This window comes from Diabrotica virgifera, chromosome 6 (genome assembly GCF_917563875.1).
Source record: "Diabrotica virgifera virgifera chromosome 6, PGI_DIABVI_V3a".
Taxonomy (NCBI): domain Eukaryota; kingdom Metazoa; phylum Arthropoda; class Insecta; order Coleoptera; family Chrysomelidae; genus Diabrotica; species Diabrotica virgifera.
In genome coordinates, this window is record NC_065448.1 from 236591366 (window position 1) to 236606180 (window position 14815).

General features: G+C 29.5%; 1 long non-coding RNA gene across 1 annotated transcript; it reads right to left on the minus strand.

Annotated features, from left to right (window-relative positions):
• Positions 1-305: 305 nt before the first annotated feature.
• On the minus strand, positions 306-6024 carry LOC126887369 (uncharacterized). The gene is made up of 2 exons (XR_007699026.1): positions 5221-6024; positions 306-2258 (listed from the first exon to the last, which is right to left on the minus strand). It is a non-coding gene; the product is annotated as an uncharacterized LOC126887369 (long non-coding RNA).
• Between the last annotated feature and the right edge of the window lie 8791 nt (positions 6025-14815).

Here is a 14815-nt window from a genome sequence, read left to right on the forward strand (position 1 = left end):
TAAAGGATTCGATTTCTAATCAGAAATTGTATTGTTACATAACAATAAGCAATACTAATATACAGAGTAAGTCAAAATATAAAAGCACTTATATTTGACATATCGATGGCAGAAAGGCAGGACCTCATAACTGAAAAATTTGTATAAAATGAGTTACTTCGGTTTTCACTTTAGAATAAGTGTATCAGCACCTATTACACATACACTTATTCTAAAGCGAAAAGCGAAGAAACTCATTTTCAGTTATGAGGTCCTGCCTTTCCGCCGTCGATATACTTTATAAGATATCATTGATATAAACAAAGTTAGAAGTTGAATAGTTTATTTTTATATTATTTACAATCTTTACAAATACTAAATTGATGTTCTGCACAGTAAACACAAATATAGCAGCCTTTTCTATCCTCAGGTGGGGTCAAAAATCAGAAATGTGCTGCATTTACGACTAAATGTGAACTTTCATAAAAACATACGTATCATCGGAGTAACTCGCATGTCAAAAAAATTTGAGCGGTGGGGTCACAGGTGACCCCACTTCGTGGTTTTAGGGTTAATAATAATTTTGGATATTGTGAAAAATGAAAGGTAGTTTACTCTTTAATAAAATTCATATTTTTTGACAAACCTAGTATACAACTGAAAATTTTTTATATTTGATGGTTGTCTAAAGGTTTCAAATCATGCAAAGCTTTTATAAAGAATAACTTGTTCCTAAAATTGATAATAAAAAAGTTTTTCATATGGTTCCAACCATGGACGTATAAATAAAGATATATCTTTATTTATACGTCCATGGTTCCAACTTACTGAGACATAAATTTCTTTGCATTTATTTTATTATATTATGATAAGGTTATTAAAAGGCTACAAATGTAAAAACATGCATTTTAACTTTTGTTCTGTGTCATGGATAACATACAGTCAATATTTCACATAATGTTTTATGTTGTTCATAAAACAACAGCTAACACACTACATATTTACATAATTAACTATTTAGATAGGAAATAAGCCACAATTAAATAAATAATTTTATTAACGTTTCGACACCCAACTCGGATGTCGTTGTCAAAATACAAAATACTACTAAATTAAACAAAAATGTTGTTGCTAAGTAAAAAATTCTTCTAATAATTTATTTAATTTGACTCATTTATATTGGCAATTCAGACATATATTATACATTTTAAAGTAGAAGACTTTAAAATGATATTGCCAATATTTATGAGTTGCGTTCCTGGGACGAATTTACTGAAAGATAGTTCATTCGATTACATGAAATCAACCTCAACTCAAGAATATCCGTCACAAAAAAAAATCATAGCATGTGATCTGTCTTTAAAAAGACAACCAAATGCAACGATGACAGTAAAATTCTCGCGTTAGAGATTCCATAGTAAATCACTTTTTTTGCATTTGGTTGTCTTTTTAAAGACAGATCACATGCTATGATTTTTTTTGTGATGGATATTCTTGAGTTGAGGTTGATTTCATGTAATCGAATGAACTATCTTTCAGTTAAGTCGTCCCAGGAACGCAACTCATAAATATTGGCAATATCATTTTAAAGTCTTCTACTTTAAAATGTATAATATATGTCTGAATTGCCAATATAAATGAGTCAGATTAAATAAATTATTAGAAGAATTTTTTAATTAGCAACATTTTTGTTTAATTTAGTAGTCTTTTGTATTTTGACAACGACACCCGATTTGGACGTCGAAACGTTAATAAAATTATTTTTTTCAATTTAATTGTGGCTTATTTCCCATCTAAATAGTTAATCATAAAAATGCCACAAGAAAATAGCTTCAGAACAATATTTACATAAAGTACAAATAACACAGAACATACATTTTTCCAAACTTATTGAATTAATTTCTAAAATTAATTTGAATTAGCATTTGTTGGAGTCTTCTTCCTGTGAGCAGATCTCTATCACGAATTCTACCTTCTATATTTATTCCATTGACATTTCCATAATCAATATCTATATGATTGTTTTCTTCATCACCTAAACCAATAGGGGGTACATTATGCATACCAATGCACAAATTGTGCAGCACAGTGCATGCATTATTATTTATTTTATTCAGCCATGGTTGGAGTGTAAAATTCTATGCCTCCATTTTAAAATCCCATTGCATCTCTCTATAGGGGATTCAGTTCTTCTGTGATGAATATTTCTTCTAGAGTAGCAGGTAATGCATTTTGGATGGATGTCAACATCAACTGACTTAGAGCATATCCAGAATCACCTTAAAGTAAGAATAATTGCATTGCTACAAAATATTATGTACATTTATGGCCTGAAGACCATGGCAAATAGTTTATGTTAACTCACATTAAAAAAAAGACCTGTGTCTGTTGTTATTAATGTTTCTAATAAATTGGTAGGCTACACTATCATTGAAAATACTTATAACTAAGTATCATGACTGCTAATTAAACGAATTAATTTGTTGAATCGAAAAGATCTGCAAAATGAAATGAAACTACTTGAATTGAAAAGGAGTTTTGTACACATAAATCTATGTATTTACATCAAAATGATGCTGTTAGCGTGATTCCTTGGATAAATAATATGTGTAATAAATAAGGTGATGAATCACCTGTAATTTATTACAAATTACAATCGAAAGTAGCAGAAAATAATATGTATAAGAAAGACGATATTGTTCTGATCTTAATGACCCAGTATCAGATTGAATTATTAAAGAAATTTGGTAGAAACCTCATTTGTATAGATTCCACACATAGCACAAACAGTTATGATTTTCTATTAAGTACTCTTGTTGATGAGTATGGAGAAGGTATTCCTGTGCCATACTTAATTTCAAATAAAACGGATAAATTTTTTATGGCCCATTTCTTTTAAATTATTAAAACTGAAACTGGATCTATAACTACTAAAGTATTTATGTGTGATGATGATGCTGTTTTCTATAATGCTTGGGTAAGTGTAATGCGTTTACCGCTACCTTGCTTATTTTGTGCTTGGCATGTTGATCAAAACTGGCAAAAACAATTAAAAACAGTAAATAATGGCTCTCAATAAGTTAAAGCTGAAGTATATAAATGTTTAAGACTTCTAATGAACAGTACCAGTGAAAATGAATTTAGCAATCTTCTAGAAAATACCCTAAATGAACTTCACAACAATGGCACTACAAAAGAATTTACTATTTATTTTCAACATAACTATGCTAATTGAGTGAAATCATGGGCATATTATTATAGGTATGGATTGGGAATAAATACAAATATGTATTTAGAAGCATTCCATAAAGTCCTAAGCATATTTTTTATTTGGAAGGAAAGAAGGTAAAAAGACTGGATAAAACGACAGATGATCTAATGAAATTTACTAGGGATAAACTGTTTGATCGATTGACAAAAACAATAAAAGGAAAGTCAACTTATCGAATTACCTTAATCAATAAAAGTCAACAAAGTAGCTTTGAAATAAGAGGAAATTACTGGCATTTTTCAAAATTATACAGGGTGTCCCGAAAAGATTGGTCATAAATTATACCACAGATTCTGGGGTCAAAAATAGGTTGATTAAACCTCACTTATCTATATACAATAGTGCACACAAAAAAAGTTACAGCCCTTTGAAGTTACAAACTGAAAATCAATTTTTTTTCATATATCGAAAGCTCAGGAGATTCTTTATTGAAAATGGACATGTGGCATTCTTATAGCGGCAACATCTTAAAAACATTAAAGTGAAATTTGTGCACCCCATAAAAATATGGGGGTTTTGTTCCCTTAAATCCCCCAAACTTCTGTGTACGTTCCAATTAAATTATTATTGTTGCACTATTAGGTAAACACAATATTTTTAAAACTTTTTTGCTTCCTAGTATTTTTTTTGATAAGCTAGTGTTTATCGAGATATTTTGAATATTTGTTGAATCCGCCACATATTTGTATATGATTAAGTACGATTATAGAGAGCTGTTAATAATCTGAAAATTTATTTATAATTTAGATCATTTGGTATATTTTGAAAAAAAAGTTACATCTTGATAAAAGGTGACTTATCAAAAAAAGACTAAGAGGCAAAACAGTTGTAATACTGTGTTTATTTAATGGTACCAAAATAATAGTATAATTGGAATGTACACAAAGATTTGGGGGATTAATGGAATAAAACGCCCATAAAATTTTTATGTAAACATCTTAAAAAAGAAGCTGCATCCCGATAAAAACTGGCTTATGTAAAAAATACTAAGAGGCAAAAAAGTTTTAGAAACATTGTTTAACTAATGGTACCACAATAATGAATTAAATGGAACATACACAAAAGTTGGGGGGGGGGCTTAAGGGAACAAAACCCCCATAAAATGTTTATGGGGTGGACAAATTTCACTACCTATATAATTTTATTTTAAGATGTTCCTGCCATAAGAATGCCCCATGTCCATTTTCAATAAAAAATCTCTAATAATTTTCGATATATTGAAAAAAATCGATTTTCATTTTGTAACTTCAAAGGGCTGTAAATTTTTTTTAAGAGCGCATTTTTAGGTACTAAGGTAAGTTAGGTGCAATCAAACTATTTTTGACCCCGGAATGTGTGGTATAATTTATGACCGACCAATCTTTTCTGGACACCCTGTATGATATGACAGAGAAAATTATTCAAGTAAAATTTATAAACCCCAATGCAAATACCTGAGGGATCAGTTCTTATTGTACTATTTTTTATTTGCATAAATTCATTATCGCTACTACATTTAGAAGTAAGATAAAATTATTTGCTGATGATATCATTATAATTCATTTTAATAATATCCAGAACAACATAGAAAGTTATTTAAAAACAGTAATTATGGAGGAAGATGATACTTTTTTACCTACATATTTTTAGTAATTAAATAAATGTAGTTAATTAATGGACTAGATCATAAATTGTTACATCCCTTTATTTACAGCGTAAGTTGTGATACAAATTATTAAACTTGAAGGCTAGAAAAAATTTGAAAATTTTGTAGGCATAAACATTTTTGAAAACATGATGTGCTTTATTTAATATCTTACTCATTAAAATAATGGTTAAAAATTCTTGTACCATAAATAAAGTAAATAATCACGTAATATAGAAATAATTAACAAAATGTTACATTTTTCTGAAAATTCATAATTTTTGGTGTTTAATCTTATGATCTTAAAAATCATAAAGAGGAACACATTTTAATTTGTCACTATTACCTGTATTGACTAAGGTTTGCTTAATACAAATTATTCTTTGAATATACGTATAAAGATGTTTTGTTTGCGTCTTTTGATCCCTGAAAAATTAGGCGAAAATAAAAATTATACATTGAAATTGAAATTAAAATTTTTTTTCCTTGCATTCTTGGATGAAATGACAATGACATCCGTCAACACGACTGCTTTCATTAATATTTCTTCATTCTACCACATGGCGCTGCCATCGCGTCAAAATATTTGCAAAAATATATCGCTCCCATATCGCTCGGGTAGGCATATTCGAGATATACATAGGATATTCGCAAAGACTCGCCTGCCGTTGGTGAACTGAAAATCAACTGTCATCAATACGCCTAACTTCACGCGCAACTATGATATGAGAATTATAAAAAAAATGCATTACAATCCAGATCCCGTAATTTTTTGAGCATTATTAGTGAGTACAAAGACATACATAGTAAATTTGGGTCAATGTCTCCACCAACAAAACTTATATCCTGGGAAAAATCAGGATACGTTCGGGATATGCAGCGCGAATAAATCTGTAATATATATTATAGCTTAGCTCGCCGTGCGTGGCGCGCTTTAATCTATGCATAATAATAATAGTGATTTCAACTTTCAACCAGGGTTGCCAACGACCGAACCTCGTTTTCTACTAGATTTATATATAAAACCTACCAAATTCTACTAGATTGAGGATAAAATCTACCAAAAATTCTACTAAATTATTTGCTCACAAATGACACATGACAGCCAAAAAAGAAGAAAAAAATGACAGATGACTGCCCAAAAAAGAAGAAATGACAGAGGACCGCCGAAAAAGAAGAAGAAATGACAGATGACAGGCTATTTTGTTATTCGCAAAATTAAATTCCAACAGAGGGCGCTCAAAATTTCAAAGATGGACGACAACGCTAGGAAAACAATTCATTTTGTCATTTGAATTCACAGTTCTAAAACGTTAAATTAAAATCATTTACAGGAGTGTTTTGCCAAAGTAACCACTAAGTTTTGCAACTAAGACATCTTATAACTTAAAGACGACTCAAAATTATGTTTAATCTGTATGCATTCATTAAAATTTGATGCTAACTACTGATTTGTTTTTACTTTTTTTTTCATAAAAAAATCTGGCCCCCGATAATCACACAGCGTTCTAAAAATTATTAATCTATCTTAGGATTTCTAATTTTGTTTTTAATTTAATTAATAGGTGCACTACAGTTTATTTTACACCGACAGATAAAAAATTTTAATTAAATAAAAACTGGAAACTTGGAAACTAAGTAGGTGAATTTATTTTATAATAATTGTGTTCTGGAAATTACGAAGTGGTCGGGATATTTTTCATAACAATGTACATTCTATGTACAGAATATATACTACATTTTATTCATTTATTTAATTTTGCATTCACTTAAACATTAAAAAATACTACGTTTAATACAAACGTTAAATGAACAAAATGTGTGATTTGGCATTGGTTAATTTAGGTCATTACGTAGAGTATAATAGGAATAAATACTGAGGAACACTGCAATAGTTTTTTAAGTCGAAATTATTGCTAATTACAACATAAACTGACCGCAAATGTGTACACAAGTTAATGGCAAAGTCAATGTTTTCCTTGAGTTGATGCTTTTCAAATTGGCCACCAGGCGTCGCCCACTTTGCGGTTCCTCGCCAATATACAAAAACCATTTTTATTTAAAATATAATAATTTTTATAAATATTTACATGAACAACATAACTGAAATTTCTAAAAAATAATTTAAAAAAATGTTAAATACTTATTCTATAGAAAAATATATCCTCTCTAGGAGAAAGTGGTGAAAACCAGAGAAACAAGTTACATTTTAAGGAATACCATTGTTTAAGAACTACCCTTTTTTAAACAATGCTAATACATTTTGTACATTTAATTTTTTTAAAGTCTCTTTCTTGTGCTTAACACAGTTTACTATCCAAAATTTTACTTTTAGTTTAGCGTTTCGAATTGTAAACTTATTTTAATGTAAAACTATAGCTTGTTCCCAGTAAAAATAGTGTATTAAAGTTCGTTTCTAACACTCAATAAACCCCAACCACAGATTAACATAACATAATGTTATGTTAATCTGTGCCCAACTGATAAAATGCTGCAAGCATTGGCAATTTCATTTGATGGCACATATCACAAGAATATCCTCTCTAAGAAGAAATAAGTAGGTAAAAATAAGTTGTATTTAACTGAAAGGAAAGTTCTACATATTAAACATGTAAAAGATAACTATAAGTTCTAGGCAAAAAAATTTTAAATAGTATATATGTACAAAGTTCATTTTTAACTTAAAATATTTTCGATTTCCTCTAATTCTAAACCCACAATGGTATGTTTCTGTCTTTTGTAATGTCTAAAGGTGGGTATATCGTAATTAAAATAACATTTGTATATATTTTTTGCTCCTTGTGAACTTTTATTTACAATCAATTTCTTAAAAGTTTTAAGCAAGTTTGAATGAAATTTTAAGCAAGGAAGGATGATGATCCAATGATGCTTCGTCTTATAGGTTTATTTCACTGTTGTATTAAATCTTGTAGCCACGTTTGCTTGAATCTTCTGATTATCGGTCCATTGGTAGATATGTTTGATCAGTTCGTTATCTTGGTTTCTTGTTCGACTTTCATGGTTGGTAGCTGTATTTCATCTATGTGTATTTCTTCATATTACGAAGGGAATATTCAGGTCAGTGTGAGATTACTGACATACCAGGGTGCGCCAGTAATTAATCTAAGGACTTTTGATTGAAATTGTTGTATGGTTGTAATGTGTGTTAATTTAGCACAATCCCAGAGATGGATACCATACATCCTAATTGATTTCAACATGGCTTTGTATAGTAGTAATTTGCTATTTAATGACAATTTGGATGTCCTACCAAGGAGCCAGTATATTTGTCTGAACTTGAGATCCAACTGCCTGCATTTCATTTGGAGGTGTTTGTTCCATGTTATCCTTTGGTTGATATGCAATCTAAGGCATTTAAGATGCAATGTAAATTAATTTGAATGCACAAATATCACGCTTGAGATGAGACATTGTGGAAAAGTCTAGGATTTGTTAAAATTCTGGATTCAAAAGTAGGAGTTCAATTCAACAGATATATAACATAAATGGTGTTAACAATATAAACATGTTAATACAATAAAACAAAGCTTTAAGTATTTATTTTTTAAATTTTAATACTTTATGTATGTATTAGAATCTATAAAGTTTTGAACTAAAAGTATTACAATTTCATTTGCATGCCACCAGCATTTGTTTATTTAAATGTGCTATAAAAAACCACCATAAAGCCAATTCCTTTACTATTATTTTTTTTGTCCTTTAAAACAATTTGTTTATTCATACATTTTTGCTAGTTGTGGAAGTTCTTTTAACGGAATGTGATATAACATACTTTAAATGATACTTTAAATCATTTCAAATCAAACACCAATATAATGTATGTATTTATAAATTTATTAACAAACTGCAGTCCAAGAAAAATAATATATTATCAACATTAACCATTTACAGTAAAAGCTCCGTTAATCGAAATAATTGGGGGGTAGGCCATTTTGGATAACAAAAATTTCAGTAAAAAATTACATTGTTTTTTGTATTATTATTTTATCAAATTACATAGTATTGGAGAGATGTCAAAGGGAAACACAAAAGAAAATAGATTTCTTTAAAAAAACACTCAACATGTTCATTTTCCTTAATTTTATTGCTTTTTGTTTAATTTACTTTTTATTGACAAAATTATTGAAACTGTCAGCCATTTCGGTTTAACAATGTTTTGGTTAACGGAGGTTTTAATGTATTTGCCTTAAATGGCAACATTTTAAAACAAACAAACACAGACGCACAAAAAGTTGCACTAGATTTTCTCCTGGTTAAAAATGTATAAATGTACTGCCATAGCTTGTTGGATTAAATAACCGCAGGCTCAGTTGCCAGTATTTCAATGTTTTCTCTAAACAACTGCAATATTTGTAAAGCTGATACTATTTGAACAAAAGGTATCTTGCATTGCATCTCATTTCACATATTAATATGAAAAATCTCTTTAGAATACCAAACCTTCTTTCAATAACAATTGAAGCAATAATTTATGATTGATTAAACAGCACTTTAACTGCTGTCTGAAGATTCTGCAATGGTGTCATTTCATTAGGTAGTTGAGAACTGGATATTTTCTAACAATACATTGTCCATAAATTCCTCATTTTATATACTCATAATATGCAAAAGTATTTAACAACTAAAATAGAGTATTTCTGAATACACTTCCAGTATGATGAGTATTATGATGGGTTATGTTGTTCTTTAAATGACAAAATACTAATTAAATTCAACGTTTTACTCTTTTCCATGATCTTATTTTACTTTTTATCTATATTACAGGTAACTAATAGAATTTTAGCACATTTTAGAAGTTATTTTTTACAAATGTACAAAAATAAAAATATGTAATGTCATTGTCATTTGTCAAAATAAAAGATTCCTTTACTTACATACAACCAAATCCTACTAAAATTTCTACCAGATTCTAAAATCTACTAGATTTAAAATTTTCCCACTAAATCACAAGAAATTCTACTAGATCTAGTAGAAAATCTACTAAATTGGCAACCCTGCTTTCAACATGTGGAGCCAAAGGCAGATTGAAACATTAAGGTACTAGTACACTTTAGAAGACCAAAAATAATCATTTTTTTCAAGAATTTTTTTCTTAGAACCTTTATTACAAATGAACATAAAACTTTTTACATACTAATATCTAACTCTTAGAGAATACAAATAATATATCTTTTTTCATTTATGCACGTACACTAATATTGTAGAGGGCGCCAAAGTAGAGGCCTCGAAAAATGATGGCGGACAGTTAATCTCAGGATTGGGATATCTGAAACAAAAAAATCGTACTGTATTCTGTATTTGAAAAAGGAGCGTTTCTTACGTGACAATTTACCACAATTTGACCAAAAAATTAAAAATAATTATTTTTTAACTATTAAAAACTGAAATAAAATTGCCGATTTTTTCACAAAAATTTTTCAAATTTCCCTAAAATCTTTGTTTTGCGGAATTTTTCACTAATGGTGGTAAATTGTCATGTAAGAAAACTTCCTTTTTTAAACGCCGTACGATTTTTTTGTTTCAGAGATCCCAATCCTGAGAATAGAGAGTTATTGCCACCGGCAAATAAAGGATCCTTTATTACAGGATACTTTAATAAAGGACAAATACAGGACGGGTCTAAAAGAGTGGTATTGCAAACGCAGTTAAAGAATCTTTTATTTTGACAAATGACATGAAATATTTTTGTAAATATAAAAATAACCTATAAAATTCCATTTGTCGATATAAATTAAAATAAGATAATTGAAGAGTAAAACGTTAAACTTAATTATTTTGTCATTTAAAGATGTTTAGAGAACAACATAATATATCCCATAATACTCATCGTTCAATAATATGGAAGTGCAATAAATTGGAAATACTATTTTAGGAGTTTTTAAATACTTTTGCATTATGGGTATATGTAATGGGGAATTTCTGGAGAATATATTATTAGGGAATAGTGGATATCCATTCCTCAACTACAACTACCGAATGACACCATTCCAGAATTTTCAGACAGAAGTTGTGTTTTTATAATTCATCACAAATCCCTTCAAGAATTGTTATTGAAAGAACATTTGGTATTGTGAAGAGATTTCCCATTTTACCATATGTAATGAGATGCAAGTTACCTTTTATTCAAAGAATAATATCAGCTTGTTCAGTTTTACATATTGCAGTAGTACATAATAGAGAAAACTTTGAAATACTGGCAAATGAGTGTGCTGTTGATATTGATATAGAAGCTGTGGCAGTACATTTTCAACCAGGAGCTAATCTAATGCGACTAAATTGTGTGTGTGTTTGTTTAAAATTATTGTTCGACATTTAAAGCTAGCGCTTAAACTAATTTTATTTTTATTGGACTGCAGTTTGTTAATAAATTTATAAATAAATATAAATATTATATTGGTGACTGATTTTAAATATTTTATGATCATTAGCAGGTTTTAAATAATAAATTTATAAATATATACATACATGCTATTGGCGTTTGATGTTTTATCCATTATGGCCTTCTCTTTCTTTCTTTTCACCTCTGGATAACTAGTTATCAGGAAGTTTATCTGACAGATTAGATACTAATAGATATCTGACAGAGAAAAACTTCCCGTTAACTAGTTATCCGGAGCTGAAAAGACAGATACTAAGGATACTGTTATATATATAAACTTCCCAATAATTAGTTATCTGAAAATGAAAAGACCTCTAATCTGTCAGATAAACTTCCCGATATACAAAAAGATAATGGAAGAATTAAGATTTATACTGGTTTTTATTAATTTTTTTGGCAATGTTTAAATAAACAAATGCTGATGGCATGAAATGGATCACGAACAAGGAGGAATGAAGAAGGAATTGGAGATTGTGTTTACCATTAAACACATAAAACTGCAGTATCTGGGACACATATGATAAATCAGCACCGTTACTCCCTGCTGCAGTACATATTGCAAGGTACAGTCAAAGGTAAGCGAAGACCTGGAAGAGGGAGAATATCAATGGAACTGTTTCGAATCGCAGCTAGCAAGGTTACGATTGCTATATGATTTCCAACATTCGAAACGGATAAGAACCAAAAGAAGAAGATGGCATGAAAATGAAAGTGTATTAATACTTTTGATTAAAAACTTTATAGATTCTAATCTATAAAAGATTAAATTTTCAAAAATAAATACTTGAACCTTTGTTTTATTTTGTTAACCTGTTGTTATATATCTGTTGAATAGAACTCTATTTTGAATCTAGAATTTTAACAAATCCTAACTTTCATTAAAATTTATTGATCTTATATCTTCAATCTCTTATATCTTCAATAAATATTTATTTCTATAGAAAAATGTAAAATATATTGAGTTTAATAAATGAGTTACTGATATTTTATGTCTGATCATTGTAATTAGTAACAATTTAACAATAAAATGTTCTTTTCTATATTCGTTTGGGTCAAAACATCAATAAAACCCAACCCAAATAAAACCCAACATACAACTTTAATGATGAAAGTTTAATCAAATATCAATCCCACAATACATAAATTATCAATCCAAAGAAGCGACAAGATAAATTCAAAATACAAGTGAAGTTAGACCTTTCTTCACATTTTTGACACGTTATGTTAAAATAAAAGAACTTTTATTAAAATAAAGGTGTCATCTAATTTTCCTTAAATACAGGCGGCCTGTATTTTATTAAAAGACAAAAATAAAAGACGCAATACTGCGCATGCTTATATGTCAAAATAAAGGATCTTTTATTACAGGTCGACTTAAAAGACGTTGGCAATAACTCTCTATTAACTGTCCGCCATCGGAACTACTTTTTTTCGAGGCCTCTACTTTGGCGCCCTCTACAATATTAGTGTACGTGCATAAATGAAAAAAGATATGTTATTTGTATTCTCTAAGAGTTAGATATTAATATGTAAAAAGTTTTATGTTCATTTTTAATAAAGTTTCTGAGAAAAAAAATCTTGAAAAAATGCTTATTTTTGGTCTTCTAAAGTGTACTAGTACCTTAATAGAGTTTTACAAATCGAATCAATGATCAATGTTTGTATGTGCCAAAGCACCCTCTATAAGAATAGGAACGCACGAATTAAAGTTTTGGAAGAAATAAAGGCAGAATTAGCCAAATTAGGTGTGGATATATCTCTAGCAGAAATAAAAGCCAAGTTTGCCAGTTTTGCAAAAATACTTCTTCCCATCTTTTATTGTTAATAAGTTAATGGCTTGCAACTTGCAATATCAATTAGTAAAAGCTCCTATCTATGAACCTTGAGTAAAGCTCATGTAAATTTAGTAGAGCGCATGCCTATATGCTGATTACAATTCGGATAGTTGCAAACACAAACTTGGCACAAACTGACATTTTTCATACTAAATCGACTCGCGCAACTAACCAATATTTTTAGTACTGAAATCAGTACTGAAATTAGTATAATGGCAAACGGGTCTAATTTCTTGTACTGAAATTGACACAATATTAAAAAGTGAGGTTGTATTGTATTAGGTACTTTTGTTTTGTTTATAGGTACATAATAATAATAGTGATTTCAACTTTCAACATGTGGAGCCAAAGGCAGATTGAAACATTAATAGAGTTTTACAAATCGAATCAATGATCAATGTTTGTATGTGCCAAAGCACCCTCTATAAGAATAGGAACGCACGAATTAAAGTTTTGGAAGAAATAAAGGCAGAATTAGCCAAATTAGGTGTGGATATATCTCTAGCAGAAATAAAAGCCAAGTTTGCCAGTTTTGCAAAAATACTTCTTCCCATCTTTTATTGTTAATAAGTTAATGGCTTGCAACTTGCAATATCAATTAGTAAAAGCTCCTATCTATGAACCTTGAGTAAAGCTCATGTAAATTTAGTAGAGCGCATGCCTATATGCTGATTACAATTCGGATAGTTGCAAACACAAACTTGGCACAAACTGACATTTTTCATACTAAATCGACTCGCGCAACTAACCAATATTTTTAGTACTGAAATCAGTACTGAAATTAGTATAATGGCAAACGGGTCTTAGACCCTAATTTCAGTACTGATTTCAGTACTAAAAATATTGGTTAGTTGCGCAAGTCGATTTAGTATGAAAAAGTCAGTTTGTGCCAAGTTTGTGTTTGCAACTATCCGAATTGTAATCAGCATATAGGCATGCGCTCTACCTACTAAATTTACATGAGCTTTACTCAAGGTTCATAGATAGGAGCTTTACTAATTGAGATTGCAAGTTGCAAGCCATTAACTTATTAACAATAAAAGATGGGAAGAAGTATTTTTGCAAAACTGGCAAACTTGGCTTTTATTTCTGCTATTAGAGATATATCCACACCTAGTTTGGCTAATTCTGCCTTTATTTCTTCCAAAACTTTAATTCGTGCGTTCCTATTCTATAGAGAGGGTGCTTTGGCACATACAAACATTGATCATTGATTCGATTTGTAAAACTCTATTAATGTTTCAATCTGCCTTTTTCTCCACATGTTGAAAGTTGAAATCACTATTATTATTATGTACCTATAAAAAAAAACAAAAGTACCTAATATACAATACAACCTCACTTTTTAATATTGTGTCAATTTCAGTACAAGAAATTAGAACATGTTTTAATTTTTAGTACTAAATCGGCGCGCGCATCTAATTTGTAGATACAATATTTTTAGTACTAATTTCAGTACTAAATTTAGCATAGTGGCAAGCGGACCACCTTAAAAACTTACCCACTTTTATGAAAAAATTCCCTCCTGGTTTACAAAATCGGAGAAGATATGTTGAAATATTTTGATTTTTTTTAATATGTTACAATTTGGACTGGAGCAAAAATTCCCTTTTGAGTAAACTTTCTCCCATTTTTCACTTTTGATGTTGAAAATTCCCGCAAAAAGGGAAATTTCCCTCCTGTTGGCAGCACGTGACAACATAACA